Genomic DNA, 7,633 nt, shown 5'->3' with positions numbered 1-7,633 from the left:
TTGATTGATTTATCCAATTGCAATTGAATTTAATTTTGGTTAATTGTTGAATAGGATGGAATGAAATAGCAACGGTTTCGCAGAACAAAGTTCTTGTTGTTTCGACGCACGCTGCAAATGAGTTAGAATTGTTACCCCAATTATGAATCCTTATAATTGACTGGGAAAATGAAGGAGATGTACAACATGAATAGGACAAAAGGGGATTTTTGGAAAAAAATGGAATTCCCCCCTTTTTTTACAATTCTGTTGTGTAATACGTAATATAATAAATTTTAATATCTTGCATATATTTCTCTTGCTATTGTTTAACTATAAAACAACAACTTGAAGGTTTTGGTCCACAAGAATGATGACACTAGAGTGTTATCTTTCTAACATGAAAAAAAAATTGTGATTTCGATATCTAAGTACAAGTTATGACCAAAACAAGCCGGTTTGACTACCTAAAAAGCTTTTTTGATGGCTTTACTTTAATTTTGATGCATCCTTTTGAGGTATGGTTTAATCAGTTTAGTTTAAATTTTAGTAAAAAAAACATACCTCAAAACAAGTTTTCCTGTTAATGCAGTCCAAGCATGTTTAGGATTTTAGGAGTAAGTATTGAGTTGATATAATTTAAAGAAAAAGAGACACTGTCACGGGCCTATTTCTTTCACTGGGCCAGCGCATCGCGAAGATCCCTCCTCACCGCCTCAAGCCTATTTGTCAGCTCGCTTGCTGATCGCGGAAGCTTGCAATCAGAGTTCAAGAGAGCAAGAGAGAATAGAGGGAGAAAAATTGAATTCACTACGAGGGTGAACAAAAGAAAGCTCAACGCATTTTAGTTCATTCACAATTTTGCCCACAGGCTATTACAGTTCAAGTATACGGGCTGCCCCTTCGGGGTATTGATTCACGTGAACTGGGCAGCTCACATTACACTCAACAAAAGCAAAACAGACTCTAAGTGCAACTGTCAATGTAAGTTGCAAGGAAACAGACACGGTCAAAGCAATAAAAGTACTTATTTTTTCACGTTTTCACGTTTCTCGGATTACATAAAGAGATTAGCAAATAAAAGTGCTAATGCGACGAATGGGCCAGAAATTGTTAAAGCTTCCATAAAAGCCAGATTATGGCAATAAAGTACCACTAATTTTACCCTCTGCTTCTGGTTGACTAGTGATACCTTCTATGGCTTAGCCCGCATAAATGGTTAATATAATCAAATAAACAAATGAATTATTATATATATCTTAATTAGTGTACTTAATTAATGTTATTTACACATATATAATATTAATTAATAACTTTCTTAGTATTTCATATTCCATCACTCAGATCCATACAACTAAACTAAGAACTCCCAATCTAATTTGAGAAGTGATGATATTTGTTATTAATTGTATCATCAAGTCTACTTTAATATCTCATTTTTATTCCCTATGAATGTTTTTGCAAACCTAATAACATAGTTCTTCTATTTCTTTGCTCTAAACCCATTTCTTCAATTCTTCGCTACTTCATTTCCTTAAACGTATTTATAGGCTTGACTTTATATTCAATCCACACATACAGTAACAGACAGAAAAGGAAAACCTTATATCGCAATCCATACAGAGAAAGTGGAATCTATATCTATATAAAGTTGGTAGTAATATGGGAAATGAAATAATATACATCGGTAGTCCATATATAACTATTGAATATCTACCATTACATATACATGTGTTTCTTACATAATGTAAACCATCGTCATCTTATTTCTTTTGAATCGGATCGGACCCTAGAATCATTATTCAATGCATACCCCGGAGTTCATGTATAATATGTAGCAACGACTATCTACCTCGACCCGCATAAACTACGTGATTTTTACTTGTCTTTATCATTATCTCACATCGATTCAAACGAAGAGATTCTTCAAAGCGAACCATTCCATATCAAGATTTGATGATTGATTGATTGAGCCAATTGCATTTAATTACAATTTTGGTTAATTGTTAAATAGGATGGGATGAAATAGCAACGGTTTCGCAGAACATAGTTCTTGTAGTTTTGTCGCATGCCCCAAACCAGAAAGAATTATTACCCCAATTATGAATCCTTGTAATTGACTGGGATCTTAGGAAAAATTGAGAATTCCCCCCTTTTTTATAATTCTATACTGTAATACGTAATATAATAAATATTAATATCTTACATATATTTCTCTCGCTATTGTTTTCTTCTTATACTAGATAATACATATCATAAATAAACATATTTATATCAATCATGTTCCTCATGCTTTTATCTTGAGGTACCCATGAACTAATTATTGGAATAAGATTCATGGGCTTACGTAATTTTGAATTTAAATCAATTCAAAAACAAAAAGCAACTCTTTGAAATTCAAAGCATTATTTTGTTATTTATTAGGAAGGGAAAGCTACTCAATGATGACCTTCCATGGCTAAGTGTACTAAAGAAACAAGAACAGAAATTACAAATTCATCGGCCAATATATTCCTGAAAAGTCGAAAACTATTATGTCTTGAGGTATTGTTTAACGCGTTCAGTTTAAATTGTAGTAAGAAAACAAATTTTGTAAATTTGAATGTCAAAATCAAAACTAAATCAAATTCACCTTAAAAAAAGTTTTATAGGTAGTCAAACCAACTTGTTTTGGTTATAACTTTGTGCTTAGACATCTAAATGACTTATTTTTTTCATGTTTGAGATATTCATCATTCTTTTGGACTAAAATTTTAGGATGTTGTTTTAGATGCAAAAAATAGTGGAAAAACAGAGTATGTCGAAAATGACTCTAGGCAACTTGTTTTTTGAAATATGACAATTAACTGGGGTGTTTACATATTATATCTCTTTGTTATCAAGCGTGAGGTGACAAAATGGTAGACACACCGATTTTGTAGAATGCATAAGATTAACATTGAGATCAAATCCATTTCTAAAAAGTTGTTTTTGACGAAGATGTAGATGAAAGTATGAATAAGCAGCTTAAAGCATGTATGCAACTTAACACGAGGGTCTCTCTGTGATGCCTCATAATAAGTTTTTAAACACTTTAATTGATTTCACAAATCATTGATCCTTTTCTAAACCACCTCTAATCATTTCACAATCAATGTCAATCTTATCCAAATTGCCTTTTGACACCAGGACCAAGTGACCTTTTGCATTTTTTAAGCCCTTAGTGATGGGTCGACCTGCACCCAAAAGGTTGGTTTCAAATTTAGATTTTTGGTCCATATTGGTTGACCATGATTCCTATGAGGCTCCAATGATGTATGTATTATGATTCATACTGAGCGGTTAAAGGGATTCAAAACCGCATCATTAGCTTGGAAGGCTAGGATTATAGTTGACGTCGATTGATCATTTGAACGTCTATAATTCAAAATCGAACATGAACCTTCGCTTTCATTCGGCTGCTTTATGGAATATGGATAGTTTCAAGAATTTAGGGCGCGAAGTGACCTAATCAAAAAAAGCTACGATGTATGATTAAATTAGGTAGTAGAGTAGAAAAAGAAATGGTTGAATCAAAATATTCAACCTTAAGTTTTATTTATGTCAGAGGGTATTACGAATGTTCTACCATGTTCGATCAACACACCAAAGGATTATGCGAGATATTCGGTCTGAAAGTAGGCAACATTTCTATTGGCAAATGAGGTTTCCAAGTGCTTGCCCAAGTACTTATAACTTATTGTGTCGTAATTGCAATCTTATAAGATTCATCCGCTATAGTCGTTCAGAATACACAAACTATTTTGATCGACGGCCAAAATTTCTTCTGATAAGTTCTTGATTTCATTCAAGACGTGATAAAATGATAAAAAACTGAATATGATAGAGAGACCGTCGTGTTAAGTTGCAAAATTGCTTTAAGCTGCATATTCATACTTTCATCTTCATCTTTGTCAGCAACAACTTCTACAAAATCGATGTGTCTACTTTTTTGTCATCTTCACAAGTTTGACAACAAACAGATACAATTTGTAAACACCCCCATTTTGGACAAGTAGTTTTGTGTGAATGGTCATATTTCAAAAAACAAGTTTCTTAGAGTCATTTTTGACATACACTCTATGTTCACTAAATTTTTCTGCGTATAAAACAACCCAAAGATTTTTGTCCAAAAGAATGATGAATATCTTTCAAAAATGAAAAAAATAAGCCATTTCGATGTCTAAGCACAAAGGTATAACCAAAACAAGTTAGTTCGATTGCCCAAAAAACTTGTTTTAAGAAGATTTTACCTTAATTTTGATGTTGACATTCAAATTGGCCAAATTTGTTTTTTTACTATAATTTAAACTAAACGCATCAAACCATACATCAAAAGCATGATGATTAGAAAGATACGGTCAAAACAAGTTAACATTTTAGTGCAATCAATCATGTCTCTCTCTAGAATTATAGGAGTGAAGTGTTGACCTGATATAATTTAAAGAAGACAAGTGGCAGGGCCAAAATAATAAAAAAGAACAACGTATTTTTCATGATTACACAAATGGATTAGCAAATAAAAGTGCTAATGCCACGACCATGCCATAAACTGTTAAAGCTTCCATAAAAGTAGGGATGTCAGTGGACCGGGGGAAAGCGTGGCCCCGCCCCGCCTCGCCCCCTTTGGACCGGGGATGAAGGGTATGGAACGGGGATGGAGGCGGGGACGAAGGTCAAATCCATCCCCGTCCGGGGGTGGAGGCGGGGATGGACGCGCACTTTTCCCCGCCCCGCCCCGTCCCCGCCACGATCCCCGCCTCATCCCTGCCCCAACCCCGCCCCGACCACTTTTCCCCGCAATATCCCAGCCCGCCCCCGCCTCATCCCCGTTTGAACCGGGGATGGAGGACATGAAACGGGGATGAAGGCGGGGGTGGAGGATAAAATCCATCCCCTCCAAGGAGGCGGGGCAGGGGTGGAGGATAAAATCTTGAGGCGGGGCGGGGGTGGAGAACTTGTCCCCCGCCCCACCCCACTGCCATCCATACATAAAAGCCATGTTTTCTAGTTGACTTGCGATACCTTCTACGGCTTGGCCCGCAAGAATTTATGGGATTCGTATTAAGCTTCTCAAAAAAAAATGAAGAAATGGTTAATGATATAATGAAATAAACAAATGAATTATTATTATATATTACTTAATTAGTGTGCTTAACTAATGTTATTCATATATTTATAATATTAATTTGTTGAATTACTTAGTATTTCATATTCCATCACTAAGATACATCCAACTAAACTAAAAACACCCAACCTAATTTGAGAAGGGATGATATTTGATATTACAGAATCTTCAGAACAACTTCAATATCTCGTTTTTATTCCCTATCCAAGTTTTGTTAAATCCATATAATATAGTTCTTCTATTTCTTTGCTTCAAACCTTTCAATTCTTCTCTCCTTCATCTTCTTTAAAGGCTTTCATAGGCTCGACTTCGTATTCAATCCACATATACAGTCACAGATAGGAAAGAAAGGGCTTATATCCTAATCCATATAGAGAGAGTGCAATCTATACCCATATAAAGTCAGTAGTAATATAGGTAATAAAATAATATATACGGGTAGTCTATATATAAACTATTGAAAATCAACTATCACATATACATGTGTCTTTTCCATAATGTAAACCATCGTTATCTTATTTCTACTGAATGGGATCGGACACTGCAATCATTCTTCTAAGCATAAACGAGAGTTCACATTTAATATGTAGCTACGCTATCTACGTCGACCGATGCAACTTACTTAATTTTTACGTGTCTTTATCATTATCTCACAAGGATTCAAACGAAGAGATTCATCAAAGCAAATCATCACATATCAAGATTTGATGATCGATTGATTCAATTGCAATTAATTTCAATTTTGGTTAATTGTAGAATAGAATGGAAGAAAATAACAACGTTTCGCAGAACATAGTTCTTGTTATTTCGTCGGATGCCCCAAACGATTTATAATTATCATCCCAATTATGAATCATCATAATTGACTGAGAAAATAAAGGATTGAACCAAACCTCAAAAGGATGCATGATATGGTCAAAACAAGTTAACATATTAGTACAATCCAAGCATGTCGGTCTCGGATTGTAGGAGTAAAGTGTTGAGTTGATGTAATTTAAAGAAGAGACGGGGCATGCCAAAAGCCAAAAAAGAAGCACGTATTTTTCAAGTTTCTAGGATTACACAAAGGGAATTAGCAAATAAAAGAGCTAGTGCCACCACTGAGCCGTAAATTGTTGAATCACTCTTAAAAGCCAGACTAGCGATACCTTCTATGGCTTATGGTTGTGCAATAAAGTACCTCATATTTTATCGTATGCTTCTGGTTGACTAGCGATACCTTCAATGGCTTGGCCCGCAGTAGTACCTTGATCGACTCTAAGTCCAATAGAAGCAAGTAATATGGCCCATCTAGCAGCAATAACGGAAGCAGCAGAAATTAAATAAACCAATAAACTATTATAAACTATTATATATTACTTAATTAATGTTATTGATATATTTATAATATTAATTATTTACATTACTTAGTATTTCATATTCCATCACTAAGATTCGTACAACAACTCCCAACCGAAATAGAGAAGTGATGATATTTGATATTACTGAATCATCAAGACTACTTCAATATCTCATTTTTATTCTCAAGAATTTGTAATTCCATATAGTATAGTTCTTCTATTTCTTTGCTCCAAACCCTTTCTTTCAATTCTTCTCTCCTTCGTCTTCTTTAAATGCATTCATAGACTTGATTTCATATTCAATCCACATATACTGTCACAGACAGAAAGGTGGAATCTATGTCCATATTAGTTGGTAGTAATATGGGGAATGAAATAATATACATGGATATTCCATATATAACTATTGAATGTCTACTATCACATTTGCATGTGTTTCTTCAATAGTCTAAACCATCATCATCTTATTTCTTTTGAATCGGATCAGACCCTGGAATCATTTCTCAAAGCAAACACTGGAGTTCACGTATAATATGTAGCTATGGCTATCTAGCTCGATCCACGTAAACTACGTGATTTTCACTTGTCTTTGTCATTATCTCACATCGATTTGAATGAAGAGATTCATCTAAGCAAACCACCCCATATCAAGATTTGATGATTCATTGATCCAGTTGCAATTAATTGCAATTTTTGTTAACTGTTGAATAAGATGGTATAAAATAACAACGGTTTCGTAGAACAAAGTTCTTGTTGTTTTATCGCACGTGCCATTGAAGGTATCAGTATTCAACCAAAAGCATACGGCAAAATACGATATGAGGTACTTTATTTGCTTATTCTAGCTTATATGGAAGCTTTAACAATTTATGGCCTGATCGTGTCATTATCACTTTTATTTGCTAATCCCTTTGTGTAATCCTAGAAACATGAAAACCTGAAAATACATACTTCTTTTATTGCTTTGACCCTGCTTCTTCTCTTCTTTAAATTATATCAACTCAACACTTCACTCCTAAAATCCAAGACATGGGACAGCACTAACAAGTTAACTTGTTTTGACCATATCTTTCGAATCAGGAATCATTTTGAGGTGTGGTTTAATGCATTTAGTTTAAATTATATTAAAAAACAAATTTGGCCAATATGATTGTCAAAATCAGAATTA

Source organism: Nuphar pumila, chromosome 2, assembly GCF_984573655.1.
Source record: "Nuphar pumila chromosome 2, dmNupPumi1.hap1.1, whole genome shotgun sequence".
NCBI classification, from domain to species: domain Eukaryota; kingdom Viridiplantae; phylum Streptophyta; class Magnoliopsida; order Nymphaeales; family Nymphaeaceae; genus Nuphar; species Nuphar pumila.
The sequence above is the reverse complement of the archived record's forward strand: the minus strand, read 5'-3'. Positions refer to the sequence as shown.